Below are 21396 nucleotides of genomic sequence, written 5' to 3'. Positions count from 1 at the left end.
AAAAGGCTGAGGATGGACAGATTTTTCATCAGGTTTTTGAAGGTTACAAGGAGAAATGGCAGGCAAGTGAAGTTGAGAATTATCAGGTCAGCCATGACCTCATTGAATGACAGAGCAGGCTCAATGGACCTCATGGCTTGGTTCTGCTCCTCTGTCTTGTAGACTCATGAGTGTAGCACTTAGTGATGCATGGAGAAACTGTGTGCCTTAATGAGCCTACCAGAGCAGAATAACAGACGTGGATTTTGGGAAATGATCAACACTTGCACAGAAAGCATGTACTGTGGGTTAGTGGGGACTCCTCACTGATCCCTACGATGGTGATGCAGTCTACGACTCATTGGTATTACCCAGGACTGTTATTCTCAATTGCTGTGAGGTGGATTCTTCACAATCTCCTGCAATAAACATTGCTGGTGTCAGCCAGACTTTGAGTTGATTACTGTCCTTTCATTACACACAGCAACCCAAAAAGGAAAAGTCACCATGAAGGTCGATTGTGAAGGACATGAAAAACTAGAGCTACTCATGCAACTGTGCACAAATTAACTTTAATTGCTTCATTTCCAGGCTGCTGTCTGGATCTTTAGTAGGTTATAAATGCAACCTTGACTTTATAATCACAACTGACGTGTGTTTGTAATTTCAGCTCAGTGTAGACATACAGAAGTAGATGGACATATCAGGACAGTTGTAATCAGATGCATAGGAGTTTCTATGGATTGTGCCCTTTAAGTGAGAGGTCACCAAAATAGAATATTTTCATCAGGCTCTGCAGTGTCTTAAAGGATCACTTGGAGAGATAACACATGAATGTGCAAATTAGGAGCAGGGGTAGGCCATTCATTCAGGTCCTTAATCTCAACAGAGTGGCTTCAATTCCCATCACCAGTTTGAGGTTAACAGGAAGGACTCTCCTTCTCAACCTCTTCCCTCGCCCCCAGAGGGCTGGTGGCCTTCAGGTTAAGTCACCACCAGTCGCTTCTCTCCAAAGAGAGAGCAGCTCCAATGATCTGGTAAGACTATGGCAACACAACAACAATGGAGCCTGCTCTATCATTTAGTAAGATCACAGTCAAAAATCAAAATGACACCAGATTATAGTCCTAAAGGTTTATTTGAATACATTAGTCATGGCTAATCTGATTGTTATCAAAGCTATCCATTTCAGTCCTTTATCAGTCAAGAGGCTATTAACTTCTGCCTTAAAGGTATTCAATTGACCTTGTCTGCACTGTTCCCTGAGCACTAAAAGTTCCAAAGGGTCAAGACCGTCCAAGAGAAATATAGTCTATTCATAAATGGGCAACTCCTTATTTTTAAACTACGTCCCCTAATTCTAGCCCCTCCTGAAAGTGGAAGTATCCTTTTAAGTCCTAAAAGGATGCCAGGCATTTCGTCTCCAATGACAATTGTCATTCATCATCTGGCAGGTTCCTAATGGAGGATTGATCACCATCAGTATATCACCTGTTACTTAAACTATGCTAAGGAACGGATTTCAATTATTCTTTGAGCAGCTGGTTTTTAAAAGATTTTATCTTCAAAGCAGCATCTCTGCCCAAGAACAGAATAAGTGAATTTTATCACATATTAAGGGGCTTAAATAGAGCTTCACAAAATTGGACTGTCAAGACAGGATGCTAAAACACTGTCTCCCAGTTAAGATTGAGAATTGTGTCAATGTGTTATCTGCTGTAGCCTTTTAAGACAATGAACTCAATGCAGCATTTTGTTCTCAAGATACAGTCCTGGAGATTCAATGTAACAAAGGTAAAATGATCATAGAGCTATTAATCATGAATTGGGTTTGAATACCTGATAAGAAATCGTAATCTTAGGTGAATTGAGTGTCCTGCTAACTGATTTATTATTGTAAAACATCCACTAAAAGTAAACAGAAAACTGACAAGGAAGCAAGACTAGATGCCGATTCTAAAAGTAATTTATGTATTTTTTTCTCATCCATTTCAATTGCAACATATCCCTATATTAATCATTCAAAGGTTTAATCTAACTAGTGCACTGTCAAGATTTAAAGTTAGTCTCACATATTTCTCTTCTGTAGCCCCTTCAATCCCTTTGTTCATTAGTGATACACAACCTCAGGCTGTGTCAATCTTCTATTCTGATGTTAAAAATCACAACACCAGGTTATAGTCCAACAGGTTTAATTGGAAGCACACTAGCTTTCGGAGCGACACTCCTTCATCAGGTGATAGTGATATTCTGATGTTTGATATCATACCAACCAGCTTAAAATTTTCCAAATTAATTATCGCACTATCAGATAATCAAAGCTGTGACTCAGTTATATCATGAAACTTCACTTGCACATACCAGTTAAAGGAGTGGATCTGATGTGAGCCGATCCAATTACAAAGTGTCTTTTCCACATTCTTTTACAGTTGAGAGATTTATCTGTAGCTGTGCAGCAGCTTTTATTCAATTCAATTGCAATTAGAACTTATTGGGAGCAGTCAAACATTTTCTTGTCATGCTCATTTACTGCACTGTCAATACTCACCCAATGTTCAATCTCCACATTGACCGTTTATTAAACTTGCAGTGGAGGTCTTGTGACATGAAACGGAGAATAAGAGAATGTGTGTAGTCCTATTCATCTTTGTTGTTCTCATTAAGTTTCACTCTGTTTCTCCCCTTGCTTCGTTCTCCCTACGCCAGCGACATCCCTACTGCAGAGTTTCCTCAGTCTCACTGGGGAGTCACTATGAAGCCCCACCATGGCTTTAACCCAGGACAGGGCAGAGTTGGAGTAATGTCACCAGAAGGTCTGGTAGTCCCAATACACAAGACAATGCTGCATAGAACAGACTTCCAGATTCGGCATTTTAATGGGCATTGCCATGGGCAAGCAACCAAAGTGATTTGGCATACTACTTTGCTGATGTTGTTTTAGTGACACATTCATCATACTTAAAACATATTCCTGCAAAATATTGTTTAAACAGTTTCCAAACCCAGAATTATAGACACAAACAGGTGGAAATAGAATTGTCTGCTGCTAGGAACAAAATGCAGCAATGAATTAATATTAATTTCCTTCACAAAGAAAGAAACACTGGGATAATGCACCAGTACATCTGTTAGTCATGATGTACTTTGGAAATGTTTTTAACCACATGGACCACTACAGTTTAAGATGGCTCGGGGTGGCACAGTGGCTCAGTGGTTAGCACTGCTGCCTCATAGCACCAGGGTCCCAGGTTCAATTCCAGCCTCTGGCGACTGTCTGTGTGGAGTTTGCACATTCTCTCCGTGTCTATGTGGGTTTCCTGCGGGTACTCCAATTTCCTCCCACAGTCCAAAGATGTGCAGGTTAGGTAAATTGGCCATGCTAAATTGCCCATAGTGTTTGGTGCATTAATCAGAGTGATTAATCTGGGTGGGTTACTCTTCGGTGGGTCGGTGTGGACTGGTTGGGCTGAATGGCCTGTTTCCACACTGTAGGGAATCTAATCTTGAATCCCTCTTGAAAGAGCAATGAGTGACAGGCAATAATTTCTGGCATTTTATATAACCCCATCGCCTATGAATGTAAGACTTTTCTTATCTTGTTAACCATTTTGCTGAGTTCCACCCGACACAAATTCCAATTCCTTTGAAAACTCCATCACCCAAATTCCAACAATTATAGCTGACAATCATTCTGATCTTGACCTTCACCAGCTGGTGCTCTGGATTTAAAACCACATTCTTATCATCAATTGGTGCAGGGTTACACGCAGAGGATAGGAGGGGTGGATCTGGATGTGATGCTGTTCAGAGAGTTGGTGTGCACTCGATAGGCCAAAGGGCCCGCTTCTACACTGTAAGGATTCTATGGTTACAAATCAATCCATGATTCAAACCCTGAAACTCCTCACTTCCTTCGTCTCAATTTGAAATTGTTCCTCCGATTTATAACTTGGGCAATTTCAACCAGTAACCAACCAATGCATAGGGTGAAGTCTTCCTAGCTCCCAAACAATGGCTATATCCTGCAACTGGTGCCCCACGGCAGCACTCAACAATTTGCCTGGCATTTCTGTGTTTGTTTATAGATATGTTTAAACAGACATGCTATGAAATACCTCTGGGGGAGGTGGGACTTGAACCCACCTTCTGGCCCCAAACCAGGGACTATGCCTCTCACCAGACCTCTTGTGTCTGCTTGTATTTTTATATGAAGCTCCCAGTTGCCAACAACATGGGTCTCCTGCCTGGAGCTGAGCGAGTCCCTGCTCTCTGGCAGTTCTCTGAGCACCAACGATCTGGTGTGGTTCTTCCTCAGCCAGCTTTGGGATGTGGCAGTGCAGAGTTCACCAGCAAGTGCTCCTGACCTGAGCTAAGATTAGTCACTGAAGTGTCAGATGGCAGCCTTACCAGTGTGTCCTCTGAGGCACTCATCTTTCTTTCTCTGAAGCAGCAGAGAAACCCTCTTGCCCTGGAGTACATGTGTGTGTTGCTGGTACCTGCAAGACATAAGAGAGCAGATGCATTGCAGCCAACGGTTATCAGTAGGATAAGGGAATACAACACTGACAGCGGAATTAAAACGTGGGAGTTGCGTTGAAAGGCACATTAGATTTTGTTTCATCAACCCCACAGGAGCAGACCCAGTCCTCTCTGGGCAGTACCATGATGGGCTCTTTTTGGATGGTGAGGAAATAGGGGTCAGGCTCCCACCACCCAGTCTGGCTCTGTCTGCCCTATTACAGGTCATCTTCTTCCTCCCCCAACCCACCACCCCTACCCCCACCCCCCCATAATGAGGGAGACAGAAGTGGCTGAAACATCGGTTAGTGCTGGTACACAGACGGGGAAAAGACAGTGAGGTGTCTCAAGTGGGTGAGTAGACAGAGCAGCAGACACATACATTAAGCAGAGTGAGGGGATTGGAATAGGTGACATCAAGTGAAGGAAGTGTTGCATACAACAATGAGAGAGTGATAGAGCATGGGCTTTGGCGGTAGGTGAGTGCAGTGGCTGAGATAGTGCAAGTTTGCAGGGGCAAGGTGGTAGAAAATACCCTGGCAGAGAGAAAAACAGTTGTTATCAGATAGCAGGCAGCAACCTCAGCCCAGGCTGGCAGGATCTGGTGCCATGGTGGGGTGGAGAGAGCAAAGCTCTCAGTTGCACCACACCATCCACTGGGGGGACATCAAGGTATCTATCACAACTCAACAGCATCAACTTCATCTTAGCTGCATGCTCTCTGATCAGCTGCAAAGCCAGATGCCAGGCTATTTCAGGGTATTGGGATCTTCCAGAGTTTGTGGCAAGTGGTAGACTTGTACTGATGTCCAAGAGGCATTGGGGCCAGGGGGGTTTTGTGAACAAGAGCAGGAGAAAATCTGCAAAGAGAGAGAAACTCATGAAAATAACAAATAGTCTCAGAAAGAGAATTGCATTAACTTCATAACATGTAAGATTCCTAATAACCTTGGATTTCCTCAACAGGTAGGAATTTCCAAGTGTGGCAGACAGGATATTTGACTGAATTTAGCCCGTGTTTTTGTTTTTACCCTTCTCACCCTGTAACTGTGAAAGGATTATCCTTGACTCCACTTTTCTTTTGCCACCTCTGACCACCCCACTCCAAACATCTCCTTTTCTGTTCCTTTGGCCCTTTTAAACTCCACTGTGATACACTGGTTCACTCCTTCACTGTGAACACCATCCCACCATAACACCTTCCCCTGAAAAGCCAGAAAGTGCAACTCGTGCCTATCAATGTCCTCTCCAAATACCTTATCCTGGTGAGGCAGCAGCTGACCTCTGGCTTGGTGCCACCCCTGGAGTGTATGGCAGTCATTTTTTGGGGGAATTACCTCCTCTACAGAAGAAGGTGGGCCAGTCACTAATGTGGTGACCAGTGCTGTCTCATGGCCTGGGTTTGTTTATTTTCGGTGCAAAACAGAAAACTGGTTAAAAAGTTCAGATTTTCACAGGGGAGGCCTGAGTAGTGAGCTAGCATGTTAGTTTGAGGAAGTGAGGGTGGGAATAGATGGAGATAGGGTAAGTATGTGACACATCTACACTCGATGCAGCCTTCTTGCTGTCCTTTCCACGAGAAGAATCCAAAACATCCCTTTGACCCTGTTCATCATGAAATAAATACTATCCAGCTTGTGTGAAGGTAGCATTGACCAATCACATGCCACCAATGTTCAATGAGCTTTGGAAGGTGCTAGAAATGGAAGTAGTTTAAGGCCACATTGACTTTGACAGCCACTTGCAGGATAGCACAACTGCTACTGCAAGCCGTGAGATCTTTCACAATTAGAATTATAGATGCAGTAGACGATCTGACCAGTGAGGCAAAGTGTCCTGCAGCATCTCCAAGTGGGTCTGCTTTCAGTGGTGGATCCTGTGTGGAGGTTTGACTTCCATTGTCTTACTGCCCTTCCCTCTCTTGTGCCCTCCTGATGTCAGGGGTTCCTGTCCTTGAACTGGGTATTGTTGACCCTTGATGCCAATGGACCCAAACTCGGACAGCCGGTATCCTCAACTGCAGCTTTTCTTTTATGGAGGTAGCCATGGTGATTGGTGTCTTCAATCCCAGCTCTTCTGCCCTCATTTTCCTAAGCAGTGCCAATCCCACTCAAAGCTTGGGTGTGGAGTGCCAGCTGGGCAGCACCAAGGATACCCACTTACCACATTATAAAAGAGGACTCAGTTCAGGTTTTTTTTTTGGAGTCAAGGTGAAAACGTTGATTGGCTTCCAATTCCGCAGTTACTTTCTTTCAGTTCGATTCAGAAATTGAAGGTTTCTGAAACCTGTTCACTGTTTTAAAAATATTCCAGACGCATTTCAGTTAATGTAGTCGGCCTCGATTAGGAGGAGTATGAGATTCCTCTGCTGACCTCTTCCAGTTCTGGTGGTAATTATTGCCTGAGCCAGGTTCTGCGTCTTGTAATTAATGCATGTATACTTTCAGAACTGCACCCATCTCCACGCACACCTTTAGGAGGAGCCCTGAAAATTCAACCCCTAGTGATGATCAGCATCTCACTTTCAGAGCTTTGTTGAAAAGGTCAAGAACCTGCTATTTTAATCTGGTTCACCCTTGACAGATGCTGACAGACTTGCTGAGTACGAACAATTTTTTTGTTAAAATTTCCCATAACTCATATCCGTGACAGTTTGCTTTTCTATCTATAATTTGTGCTTCTGTCAGATTCCTGAGCCGTTAGACCCTTTTCCCCATTGACAGATTTTCAGCGCTTAATCCACAAACATATTTGGGTAGAGAAATTGCAACATTTACCGACAATCATTTTGGCACGATTGACCATCATACTTTGGGTCATTAACAGTGCTGTCAAGCAGCACTTGCTCACAATAACCCATTCACTTACTCAGGTTGGGTGCTGCCAGTTAGCTTCATTCCTCATTCCAGCTTTGGTTCAAACAGAGACAAATAGAGCTGAATTCCAAAGGGGAAAGGTGGGGATGATTGCATTGGACCATTCGTGACATCAAAGAGCCCTAGCAAAACAATGGAATCAGGAGGAAAATTCTGCGCAGATTGGATTCATGCCTGGCATGAAGGAATACTGTGGTTTTGGGGGTCAATCATCTCAGTTCCAAGAAATTTCTGTAGGAATGCCTCAGGGTAGTGTCTTGGACATTTTCAATCACTCGAGCAATCACCTTCCCTGACTGTAAGGTCAGAAATGGGAAAGTTCACCAAAGGTTGCACAATGTTCAATGTTCACATTGCATAAGACCATAAGACATAGAGGCAGAGTTGGGTGTGTTCCACCGTTCAATCAAGGCAGATTGGTTTCTCAATCCCATTCTCTTGCTGCCTCCCCAGCATCTTTGATTCCCCTACTAATCAAGAATCTTTGTCTTAAGTACACTCAATGACTTGCTCTCTACAGCCTTCTGTGGCAACAAGTTCCACAGAACTCCACCATCCTCTGACTGAAGAAATTCCTCTTCATCTCTGTTCTCAAGGGTCCCCTCTTCACACAGAGGCTGTGCCCTAGGGTTCTACTCTGTCCTATCAGTGAAACATCTTCTCCAAGTCCACTCTATCCAGGCCTCTTATTATTCTGCAAATTTCGATGAGATCTCCCCTCCACCTTATAAATCCCATCAAGTACAGACCCAGAGTTCTCAACTACTCCACATATCTCTGGGATCATTCTTGTAAACCTCCTCTAGATCCCCTCCAAAGCCAGCACACCCTTCCTTAGGCAAAGGGTCCAAAACTGCTCACAATATTTCAAATACCAGAGCCTTATACAGTCTCAGTTGTACATGTCTACTCCTGTATGCTATCACACTTGAAAGTAATGCAGAGTTAAAACAAAGTCTGAATTTGTAATGGATATCTGAGAAAATAAAAGCTTTTAAAAAAAAAGATTAGTACCAGTTCTATCCTTCATTGCCTGGCATAGTGGAGTGAGAATGTCCTCACTAAAGTAACCTCACCAGATATCCCTTGTCCACTCGGATCTAATCATGAAGTCATTAGACTGGTTTGATGGAATAAGACAATTGGGACTGCCTCAGGAAGTAGGAATCATGACAGCATGCTGGAAACCTTGTGTACATTGATCCACTTTTGGTAATCATAGACAACTTGAACATTCACGCAGAAGCCCTCTCCCTGTTTACAGATACACCTGGCTGCTCAGGGGGAGACTCCCAGGCCACATGAGTACAGTCCACGGCTCCTGCATCTGGGGGAAAAAAAATCTAGCCATGACCTCGAAGCCAACTGTTCTCTCAAACAGACTAGCTTGGTTTTGACGCATTGGCCACCATAATGGCACACGGAATCTATACCCTTCTTCATTCAGTGATGGGCCACCAGCTGACAGATGCCACATTGATCTCCAAAAATGAAGCACAGGTGGAATATTAAGTGTGAAGGTTCATTTGAATGCTAATGGTGTTAGCAATGTCTCCCCCTTTTGGCATTCATACATGTTCCAGCTACTGCACAGTTCCCTCACCACCTCCTATGAGGCAGATACTGTTTGCAGACTTTGGTAATGGAACATCTCCACAATGCCATCCCTCTGACTGTTATTCACTCTTAAGCGCATAATATCATAGCAACCATGAGGTATAACTCTTGCCTCCATAAGCTTTGCTCATTCACATCCAACAGCATTTCCAGCCACATGTAGGCTCCTCTGGCCACTGCACAGATACTCCATGTGGCTGTATCCCCATTTCTGCCATTTCCCTCTTTCCCGAAGGAGTCAAGGTCTAAAAGCATTGAACCCAACACTATGCTGAGCCTCCAGAGAGCCTTGCCCTGCCTGAGGGGCTGCTGTGGAAGACAGTTTTCTGCCTTTCACTTTGGCACCATCTCCTCTGTTGCTTGTTCAAGATGCAGTCGGTCATTTGATTTACAATGTCCTTGGTGTTTCCCTCCACAGCTCAGCTACCAAGAAAAACTCGCTTTGTTTGAGTGGGTGAAACTTTGAGCCTCTGTGCATTCTGTTCCGCACTAAAAACTGATGCAAAGGATAACATTGGTTGCATATTGACTTTAAATACCTAAATTAACAGTCAGTCATTGATTTGTCCCAGGGCCCATATCTGGTAAAATTAGTTGGCAGCCAGAAAACTTTAGGGGATTGCCTTGCTGTGAGCCCATACCATTTAACCAGCACCCCCATCTCTATTCCTGCTTCCAGAGGCAGTAATGTTTTGCCCAAAACTTTCACTGCTTGAATCACTAAATTGAACTCAGTAATAGTGGGCAGAGGTGGTATCATCCTGTATTAACCTCACTTTCATACATCAGATAACACCAGGTATACAGCTAGCCCAGGCGAGGAGAAGGAGGAAGGGAGGGAGGATCAGGCAGATTGCCATTTACTGGCTGAGCAGTCTCTTGTTACAGATTTGTTTATGACAACAGTCACCACAAACTGTTCACCAGTATCACACCCATTGACAATCATTTGGCAACAAGACAAAAATAAAAACAAACCAACAGAAAACAAACATTTTAAACCAAAACAATACCTGAACCCATGCCGAAACTGCATTCAAAAGCTATTGTTGTTGTGTCATCCATTATTTCCTGTTGGCTACTTATCATCTGCAGTCCTCACTTTCTCTTGCTACTTATCATTGCCAGTCAGTGGTTCCAGAATGGTTTTCACTGACTGAGACCGCTGCTGGCTGTGGAGGTGCTGTTCTCGGCCCAGAACTGTGGAATGCAGTGCCTCAGCAAAGACAGCAGTGATCAGGCTGGCTGGCTGCCTGAAAACCCAGTAAGGGCACGAGCAGAGGTACTGGTGCCTTGCTGTCTCGTTGGCAGGTGAGGAGGTTGACCAGACAAAAATAAAAGGGCAAGCTTTTGCAAACCAAAGCGAACAATTAAAATACTTTGGTTTAATGCTGTGCCTTATATTTAAGAAACTTACCGAAGTAAAAGCTTGCTATTGTTAGCTTTGTGCAATGTTCTACACACAACCAACTGCATTCCTACACTGACATGTTTATTAACATTATAGAACACTCACCTGGCCATCACTATCTCTATTCATGATGGGAACACCCTAGGTTTGTCAGTTTAGGAAAGATGCCCAGGGCAAAAAGAAATAACAATTGAGGTTTATGAGGTTGTAATTCACCAATTTGCAAAATGTCAAATAATGCAACATGATCATATTGTCTAAATTACAATCCATAGGCATGCTAACTGGCTGCTGCCTGCTTACTTTGATGACTACAGAGTTCAAAGGAGTTGGGGCGGTATATAACCAGACAGAGACAGAGAGCGCACGAGCGGGAGAGAGACAGGGAGAGCGCAAGTGCGCGCGCGACAGAGAGAGTGAGAGAGCGCGCAAGTGAGACCGCGCACAAGCGACAGCGAGAGCAGGAGAGAGCGAGTGAGAGAGAATGCGCGCACACGACAGAGAGAGGGCGAGCACGTGCAAGTGACAGCGATAGAGAGCGCGCGCGAGAGAGAGAGAGAATGAGAGAACGACAGTGAGAGAGAGAGTACACGCGCGAGGGACAGAGAAAGGGCACGTGCCCGAGCGGCAGAGGGGGGGGGAGAGGGCACGCGCCCGAGCGGCAGGGGGAGGAGGGCGCGCGCCCGAGCAACAGCGAGAGAGAGAGGGAGCTCACGCCAGTGAGAGAGAGATAGCGTGCGCGAGTGACAGAGCGAGTGACAGCAAGAGAGATAGAGCGAGCGAGCGAGCGCGCGCGACTGTGGTTGAGAGAGCGCTCGTGAGTGGCAGAGGGAGAGAGAGCGTGCGAGAGCGACACCGAGTGAGAGAGTGCACTTGCGCGAGCGACAGAGGGAGAGAGAGAGGGCGCACACCCGAGCGACAGAGGGAGAGAGGCGCACGCCCCTGCAACAGAGGAAGAGAGGGCGCACACCCGAGGGACAGAGGGAGAGAGGGGCACGTCCTTGCAACAGAGGAAGAGAGGGCGCACGCCCGAGCAATAGAGGGAGAGAGGCGCATGCCCCTGCAACAGAGGAAGAGAGGGTGCACGCCCCTGCAACAGAGGAAGAGAGGGTGCACGCCCGAGGGACAGAGGGAGAGAGGGGCACGTCCTTGCAACAGAGGAAGAGAGGGCGCACGCCCAAGCGACAGAGGGAGAGAGGCGCACGCCCCTGCAACAGAGGAAGAGAGGGTGCACACCCGAGGGAGAGAGGGGCACGTCCTTGCAACAGAGGAAGAGAGGGCGCACGCCCAAGTGATAGAGGGAGAGAGGCGCACGCCCCTGCAACAGAGGAAGAGAGGGCGCACGCCCAAGCGATAGAGGGAGAGAGGCGCACGCCCCTGCAACAGAGGAAGAGAGGGCGCACGCCCGAGCGATAGAGGGAGAGAGGCGCACGCCCCTGTAACAGAGGAAGAGAGGGCGCACACCCGAGGGACAGAGGGAGAGAGGCGCACGCCCCTGTAACAGAGGAAGAGAGGGCGCACGCCCGAGCGATAGAGGGAGAGAGGCGCACGCCCCTGCAACAGAGGAAGAGAGGGCGCATGCCCGAGGGACAGAGGGAGAGAGGCGCACGCCCCTGCAACAGAGGAAGAGAGGGCACACGCCCGAGCGACAGAGGGAGAGAGGGCGCGCGCCCCCGCAACAGAGGAAGAGAGGGTGCAACAGCTACAGAGAAAGAGCGCACATGAGCGACTGCAAGAGAGAGACAGCGAGAGAGAGAGAGACAGCGAGAGAGAGAGAGTGCGCTCGTGAGCGACCGCGAGAGAGAGAGAGAGCTCGTGCGAGCGAGAGAGAGCGAGCATGAGAGACAGCGAGAGAGCGACAGAGGAAGAGAGAGCATGCACGAGCAACAGCGAGAGACCGTGCATGTGAGAGAGGGAGAGCCTGAGCAACAGAGAGAGAGACAAAGAAAGATAGCGCCCATGCGACAGAGAGAGAGAGAGAGAAACAGAGAGAGCGCTCGAGTGACAGAGCCCGCGAAAGAGAGAGCACTGAGCAACAGAGAGAAAGAGAGAGAGCGCCAGAGAGACAGAGAGAGCGAGCGACAGAGAGAGAGAGCAACAGCGAGAGAGAGCACGTGCAAGCAACAGCAAGAGAGAGCGTGCACACGAGAGCAACGGCGAGAGAGAGAGAGAGAAAGAAAGCCCGCCCAAGTGACAGAGAGAGAGAGAGAGAGCGCGCACCCAAGCGACAGAGGGAGACAGAGCACGCACGAACAACAGAGAGAGAGAAAAAAAGAAAGCGTCTGAGCGACAGAGAGAGATAGACAGACCGAGCGACAGAGATAGAGAGAAAGAAGGAGAGAGCGCCCGAGCAACAGAGAGAGAGTACCAGAAAGCGAGAGAGAGCGCGCGCGAGCGACAGCGAGAGAGAGAGGGAAAGAGAGAGCACCCGAGAGACAGAGAGAGCGAGCAACAGCGGGAGAGAGCGCGCATGCAAGAGCGACAGTGTGAGAGAGAGAGAAAAAGAAAGCACGCACGAGCGAGAGAGAGAGAGAGAGCACGCGCCCGAGCGACAGAGGGAAAGAGAGCATGCGTGAGTGACAGCAAGAGAGAGAAAGAGAGCGCGCAAGTGAGCGACAGCGAGGGACACGAGAGAGAGAGCGCCCGCGAGCAACATCAAGAGAGAGAGCACGGGAGAGAGAGAGAGAGCGCGCGTGAGTGACAGCGAGAGAGAGAGAGCAGGCACGTGTGTGACAGTGAGAGAGAGAGCACGCAAGTGAGAGAGAGAGCACGCGAGCAACAGCGAGAGAGAGAGCACGCACCCAAGCAACAACGAGAGGGAGAGAGAGAGAGCGTGCGCGAACGAGAGAGTCAGGGAGCGCACCCCCGAGCTACAGAGGGAGAGAGAACGCGCCCGAGCGAGAGAGAGCGCGTGCGCCCAAGCGACAGAGGGAAAGACAGCGTACGTGAGTGAGCGCAAGAGAGAGAGCGCGCGCACGTGAGCGACAGCGAGGAACAGAGCGAGAGAGAGCGAGCAAGGAACAGAGCGCGCGAGAGAGAGAGCGCCCGCGAGCGACATCAAGAGAGAGAGCGCAAGAGAGAGAGAGAGCGCACGCAAGTGACAGCAAGAGCGAGAGAGAGCAGGCGCGCATGTGACAGTGAGAGAGAGAGCATGCAAGTGAGTGAGAGAGAGAGTGAGAGAGCACGCACCCAAGCAACAGTGAGAGGGAGAGAGAGAGAGAGCGTGTGCGAGCAAGAGTCAGGGAGCGCGCGAGAGAGCGGGAACGCGCGCCCGAGCGACAGAGGGGGAGAGAGAGAGAGAGAGAGCGCGTGCGAGTGAGCAACTCAGAGTCTTTCACAAAAACTTGCTTGAGTTTTTTGAGGAAGTCACCAAGAAGGTTAATGAGGGCAGAGCAGTGGCCGTTGTTTATTTGGACTTTAATAAAGCCTTTGACAAGGTTCCACATTGTGGACTAATTAGTAAAGTTTGGTCACATGAGATTCATGGTAAGCTTGCCAATTAGATACACAATTGGCTCCTGCTGTAAATCCAGAGTGTGGTGAAAGGTTGTTTTTTGGACTAGAGGCCTGTGACCAGCAGTGTTCCCAGGGATCGGTGCTGGTTCCACTTTTGTCGCTCATTTATATTCAGATGAGAATAAAGAAGGCATGGCACCAAACGTGGTGGCATAGTAATAATGAAGAAGGTTATCGAAGATTACAAAGAGATCTTGATCAAATACGTCAATGGGCGGAGGAGCAGCTGAAGGAGTTTACTTTGAATAAATGTGAGGTATTGCATTTGGGTAAAACAAACAAGGACAGGAGTTACACAAATGTAGGGCCTTGGGTAGTGTTACAGCACAGAGACACCAAGGGGTTCAGCTACATCATTCTTTGAAGTTTGCGTCACATAGACAGGGTGGTTAAAGTGATGTGTTGCGCCCTTGCCTTTATTGGTCAGACATTTCAGTCTTGAAGTTGGGATGTTATGTTGTTGGGGTTGTACAGAACATTAGTGAGGCCTCTCCTGGAGTACTGTGTCCAGGTACAATCACCTTATTGTAGGAAGGATACAATTAGGTTGGAGAGGGTTCAGGAAAGATTTACCAGGATTAGATTAGATTACTTGCAGCGTGGAAACAGGCCCTTCGGCCCAACATGTCCACACCGACCCACCAAAGCACAACCCACCCATTCCCCTACATTTACCATTTCACCTAACTCTACGGGCAATTTAGCATGGCCAATTCACCTAACCTGCACATTATTGGACTGTGGGAGGAAACCGGAGCACCCGGAGGAAACCCACGCAGACACAGGGAGAATGTTCAAATTCCACACAGTGGCGGGAATTGAACCCGGGTCTCTGGCGCTGTGAGACAACAGTGCTCACCACTGTGCCACCCGTAAAAAAGGAGTGAGCAACTAAACTTGGCATTATTAATATTATTGTAAACATCTCAGCAAACCATCCTGAATTACAGCATTTTCTTTAACTATTCTGCTTCAAAAGCGCATTGAGGGAAGTAAAAGGGATTGGATTGAAAGCATGCAGAGGGGGAGGAACGACCAGGAACAGCTCATTATTCAAACTTAAAATTGATCAAATGTTGAAGGACACATTTATCTTTGAGGATTGTGTCAAATGAGGGAAGGACCCAATAGGAGTAGGGGACATTCTTTAGCAAGCAAGTAATACAGGCAAGTATTTAACAGATTGCTAGTTCATGGCAATGCACATCATATTATTCACAAGAAAAGTCTTGAGGTTAGGTCATGTAAATGAGGTTTGTTTTATCACTGGAATTCTAATCTTCACTTGTTTACACTACAATTGATTTCTATCTGGCTTCACCTCACCTGACTGAAGGGAAACGGGTGGGGTAGGACGGGAATTGGGAGGGGAGTAAGTGACGAGATGGACAGACAGACAGACAGCTGGGCGAAAGAAAAAAAAAGGGTACAAATAGGGCAAATAGGAAATAGGGTACAACAGCAAAGAAACTGGAAAGTCACAAACACCTTTAGTCAACATAAGGATTCAATGGCCTTCTTGAGATCCACAAAATCTAGGGCTTGGTTGATTGCGTGTGTTCCTTTCCATCATTTAAAGGACTTGGAGGTGCAGGTGTTAGACTGGGGTGGACAAAGTTAAAAATCACATAACACCAGGTCATAGTCCAACAGGTTTACTTGGCAGCACTAGCTTTCGGAGCGACGCTCCTTCATCAGGTGGTTGATAGAATGGCACTTTGAAACCTAGTGCTTCCAAATAAACCTGTTGGACTATAACCTGGTGTTGTGTGATTTTCGTTATTCAAAGGGGAATCAAATAAATCATAAGAGAGGAAAAAAATAGTTAAGGGGAAAAGGGAGCAATATGGAACCAATTACATATTTCAAAGAACCAACATGAATAGGTGCCCAGTAGCTTCCTTTTCAACTACACCATTCTATTTCGTGGAATCAGGACCAGATAAAAAATTGGAAGGGTTTGGGGAAGTTCCTTATTTGTGGAAATTCTGAGTATTTAGTCAACCATCATTATTCTCATTGCTATCAGTTTTCTGTCTTCCTGAGAACTGGGTTTAAAAACAAATCACATAATTGGGGATGTTGCCTGGTGGGTGGTGAGGCATCTGAAGGTGGGCCTCCCGGTCCAGCGAGCAAACTACATCCCCTTACTCTAATCTCCAGTCCTCACTTTCCCCGTGTGGGAGAGTCTAGGAGCAGAGGGCATTATGTCAGAACAATGGATCGTCCATTTATGCAACTGAAAAATTTCTTCCCCGAGTGTAGCGAATCTGTGGAATTCTTTATCACTGAAGACTGTAAAGGCTTAGCATTAAATATATTCAAGGCTGAGATTAAAGTTTTATTCAGGAGGAGGATCAACCATATTGAGAAAAGGCAGGATAGTGGAGTTAAGGATTGTCAGATCCGCCATGATCTCATTGAATAGAGGCACAGACTTGATGGGATAAATGGCCTAGTACAGCTACTGTGTCTTATGAACACTGGGTGATAGTTCAACAGGTTTGTTTGGAAGGGGTAAAAACAAGGACTGCAGAGGGCTTTTGCCTGAAACGTCAATTTTACTGCTCCTCGGATGCTGCCTGAACTGCAGTGCTTTTCCAGCACCACTAATCCAGAATCTGGTTGCCAGCAGATTTTATTGTTTTACCAGATTTATTTGGAAGCACTAGCTTTCGAGCCTGAGAGAAGTTTTCCAAACATAAATGATAGTACAATACCACCTGGTGGTCAAGCGCAGAAGAGCATACAAGTTGAAACTGGGCTGAATCTATCAGGAGTCAACAAAGTAGCATTGGAGATTTTTGTGGAAGTTTTCAATTCACAAGCCCTGAAGTTTACGTTATCTTCTCAAACTTGGTATAATTACCTATACACCACGGCCTCTTTTGCTCCACCCAACTAGTCATACTCACCCACTCACCTTAGGTGGAAGTACGAGGCATCGTCAGAACCTCCTGATATTCCTGCCACCAGTGTCATCCTTAAAGCCAAGCTGTCACCTGGTTGAGCATTGCCAGTCTGTAGATGCCCTGCACAGTTCCTGTCAATTACCCAGAGGGCAACTGGCACTCTGCTTTCCCAATGGGAACCTGGAGGAACTGGTGGACAGGGTATGGGTGCCATTGTGGCCCATGGCCCTGTGATGTTGACGACAGGTGCCAAAGATTGAGGGCTGGAGGAGCAAGCAGTGAGCTGGAGTCACCATGTTCCCAACTCGGACTTCCCGGTCTGAATGGTCTTGTTTTTCTAGTCAGTTTGAGAATGGGAAGCCACACAATGAGGTTGGATAACCTACAGAGGACGCCTACATCGAATCAACCCTTCAACAGATGAACATCAGAAAGAAGCGAACCAATGCCAACCCTGTCAGTACAACATTCTGACTGAGGAATTGGTCATGAATCAGTTTTCACTCTGGCATTTACATTTCTGTAGTCCATGCAAAAATATAATTGTTCCATCTGGCTTAGGAACAAATGCCACTGGTGAACTCCAGCTGCTTTGATTAAGTTCAATCAAACAGTTCTCCAGCAGGTATTGAATTTCTGCTTCTACCTGTAGTTGTTTTCTGTGCTCAACCAATAAGGATGTAGTTTTATTGACACAGAATCCCCTACATCCATATAATACCTAGTTAACAGAAAGCATAGAGGATCAGGGTCCCAGGTTGGATTTCAACCTTGTGTCTGTGTGGAGTTTTCACTTTCTCCAAGTGGCTCTACCTAGTTCTCCAATTTCTTCTCAATCCAATGATGTGCAGGTTAGTTGGATCGGCCATGATACATTATCAATCGCGCCTAGGGATGTGCAGGCTAAAGGGAAAATGTGGAATGCAGGTTTCTGGGAATAGGATGGGTGAGTGGATCTGGATGGGATGTTCTTCAGATGATCAGTGCAGACTCTACCTTTAGAGAGTTAATTATAAGTCCTCAGTAAACCAATTAGCTCTTCCCACTCCCCTCCTCTAAAAAACATAAGTGTCAAACAGCACCAGTATTTCCATATTAACATTGTTGGATATCAGGAGGTTTACTCTGTAAACTGTCTACCCTTTCCTCTACTGCCCTTTTACTTTCACCAGCTGACACACTATCTCCCTCTTATCCTTTTACCGATGTTGGTATTGCTTCAAAAAGGTGTTTATATGGTGTAACCAATTCTTTGACTATACTCAGCAATATCTATCAGATAAGTCACTTTACTAACCCTTCAAAATGTCTTGTATGGATCACTACATTTCATTTCAAAAAGGTCCATCCTGCATAGTAAATAACCTCAATACTTGGTCTCCTGCATGAGACTTTAGTTGCAGCATGTTTGTCCACCCATTCTTTCGAATTTGCTTGTACATTTTTTTTTAAAGTGTTTTGTGCTACCTTACTTGCTACTGTGAGTCTCTCAAAAAACTTGGAGATGTAATCCAACTCAGAGGGTTTGTCTTTCTGCATTATTTAAAAATCACTGCTAATGGACCTCTTATCTCATGCCCACAGGTCAATTTGAAGGGACTTAATCCATTATGAGGAAACTGTCAGAAAGAAATATAACACTTTATCCCACTCCAGTTGGGTATTCATGAACAAAATGCTTTAAGAATGGTTTTGAGGTTCTCTCTCCAAAGCTCCCTGTATTTGGAGAAGATATGAAGTTGATGTCAACTGTTTGCTACCCAAAAACTTCTGATTACACTTTGGAAAACTTTGGGCATAAAAGTTAGAAGCTGGTTAGATTGTATTTCAATTCATAGGCCAAAGCAAGTAAAGAATTACAATAACCTGAGCTGTAATTGTCTTTTTAAAATGAGTTGATTCAGGAATTTGTGTTGCTACATTCATTACTGAAAGAATATACTGATGTTTTGCTTTCATTTTGGCTAATGAACCTCCACAATCTACTCGCAGTGGACTGAATGGTTTCTTAAAACTGATTTAGATATTAAAAAGTGTTAAGGTTTACCTACCACTGATATGACAAGTTTTACAGAACTTCACAGCATCCTAATGAAGCCTTGGCCAGGTAAAATGCCTATTTAAAAATCGATGTTCAAGTTTCTGTATTCCTGCATGTCCTGTCATGCTTCTCACAATACTTCCTTCCAGTATCTGGACCGTAGGATGTTTTGATAAACAACCATCTGATCGACTTTGGGCCTTTGGGCCTTTAAGGATGGCTCCACTTCCTCGTCAGAACTCCATTCTTAATATAACAGCAATCCGGAACTCTGTCCACTTCAGATTCAGCAGGAGCTGCCTGTGCTAACTTGTTTCACTTGAAGTCGTCATTCGTCCAGATTCAGAATGCAGATATGTATAATACAGTAGCGCCTCAATATACAAATGACCCCGTTTACGAACAAATCAGTTTACGAACAGGGTTGTATGTAAAACTTTTCTTCAACGTACGTACGAAATTCAAGGTACAAACCAAGGTACGAACGCAAAAAGCCTGTGTGCGACCACGTAGTATCATTGTTCTGCTTTGCTCCGTGCTTGAACGCAAAAGCTCTCGGGCCCCGCGTGATCTCAGTCAGTTTGTCTTTGGCGCGTGCGCTGTGAACAGCGTTCGTTGCTATGTCCAAGCATTCTTATGCTATCCAAACAATGGGAAAATTGATTCAGTTTGCGAACTTTTCAGTTCACAAACAGGGTCCCGGAACGGATTAAGTTCGTAAGTCGAGGCGCTACTGTACTTCCATTTAATTAACCTTGCTATTAAAGGAGTGCTTTGGCTACTCTGACATCTGCTATGGTATTATTTTGATCTCTAGTGTCCTTTCCCCCTTGGTCCCTGAACTCTCCACATAGGTCCAAGACACCACCCATCCCCGCCATAACTTTCAGTTCCCTAGCCTCAAAACACCTCATCTTCATCATGGACATCCAATCCCTATATAACCTCCATCTCCCATCACAAAGGTCTACAAGCCCTCCATTTCTTCATCTCCCACTGACCCAACCATTACCCCACACTGACACTCATTCGATTGGCGGAATGGATCCTCATCCTCAACAACAACTCATTCAAAATCCTCCCACTTCCTACAGACAAGGTGGCTAACCACGGGCACCCGCATGGGCCCCAGCTATGCCTGCCTCCTCACCAGGTACATGGAACAGTCCCTCTTCCGCAGCTACACCAACACCATTCCCTACCTTTTCCTCCACTACATCGATGACTGTATCAGCCACCTCGTGGTCCCACAAGGAGGTTGAACAGTTCATCAACTTCACCAACACATTCCACCCTGACCTCAGTTCACCTGGACCATCTTGAAGACGAGGTCCAGGAAGGAAAGGGAGGAGTCCATCTCCATCTGCTGTGACCACCTCAACACATGGACATCTATTCCAAACCCATGGCTCCCACAGCTACCTAGACTACACCTCCACCCACCCACCTCCTATAATAACACTATCCCTTACTCCCACTCAGTTCCACTCCCAGACATGCCAGATGTCCTCCTATTTCAAGGCTTGCAACTTCCCCTCCCACATGGTCGATGATGCCCTCCAGCATACCTCCTCCACTTCTCACACCTCCAACCGCAACAAGGATTGAATCCACTTGGTCCTCACTTTCACCCCACTAAACTCCAGATACAGTGCATTATCCCCTGCCATTTTCGCCACCTAGAGTCAGACCCCACCATCAACATTGACTTACTTAGTTTCCAAATCTCCCCTCCCCCTACCTCATCCTAGTTCCAACCCTTGAACTCCACATTGCCCTGTTGACCCACCATACCTGGCCATCTTCCCTTGCACCAAACTTCTTCACCCTCCCCAATGACATATCACAATCACCTCCTACCTGCAATCACAATCCCATCTCAGCCCCCTTCCCCCTCCTGGGCTTATGCCAGAAACGTCAACTCTTGTGCTCCTTGGATGCTGCCTGATCTGCTGTGCTTTTCCAGTGCTACACTTTTCCACTCTGACTCTACAGTATCTGCAGTCCTCACTTTCTCCTTTTAAGTCACTGCTCTGGTCACCGCACAGAATTGCAATCTTTGTGTTTATGGATGAACACAACTCCTCTAACAATCACTGGCCAAGTCAGTATCGAGGAGTAAGTCAACTCAATCCAGGGGTAGTGTTAACTACTCCTATTCCCTGCATCACTACGATAAAAACTGACCAAACACATCAATACCTTTTAGCCACCCCACAACGTTGATAGATTCTGATTACCGATCTCTATCATCTTGAACTTACTCAAAAGATGAGCCTCCATTGTCCTCCGATAGAAAATTCCACAAGTTCACAACAACAGAGTAAAAGAATTCTCCCCATCTTGGACCTAAGTGGTAGCCACCTTATTTTGAAATTGTTGCCCTGATTCTAGATTCCACAACCTGGGAAACATCTTAACTGCATTTACCCAGTCTATAACTTCAAGTATTTTGTAAGTTTCAATACGATCAGTCTCATTCTTCGAAACCATGGAGAAGGGAGGCCCAGTTTGTTCAATCTTTCT

The 21396-nt window shown here is 46.1% G+C and overlaps 1 long non-coding RNA gene across 2 annotated transcripts in view; it reads right to left on the bottom strand.

Annotated features, from left to right (window-relative positions):
- The window catches only part of LOC132826760 (uncharacterized), a 70838-nt gene extending 51734 nt beyond the window's left edge, over positions 1 to 19104 (bottom strand). For both annotated transcript variants that reach the window (XR_009645910.1, XR_009645911.1), the window contains exons 1-2: positions 18881 to 19104; positions 4387 to 4475 (exon numbers count right to left, since the gene is read on the bottom strand). This is a non-coding gene — a long non-coding RNA (uncharacterized LOC132826760). The remainder of the gene's footprint in view (positions 1 to 4386; positions 4476 to 18880) is intronic.
- Between the last annotated feature and the right edge of the window lie 2292 nt (positions 19105 to 21396).

The sequence above is a fragment of the Hemiscyllium ocellatum genome, chromosome 23, assembly GCF_020745735.1.
Source record: "Hemiscyllium ocellatum isolate sHemOce1 chromosome 23, sHemOce1.pat.X.cur, whole genome shotgun sequence".
NCBI lineage: Eukaryota > Metazoa > Chordata > Chondrichthyes > Orectolobiformes > Hemiscylliidae > Hemiscyllium > Hemiscyllium ocellatum.
Note: the sequence above shows the minus strand (reverse complement) of the source record. Positions and strands in the feature narration are given on the sequence as shown.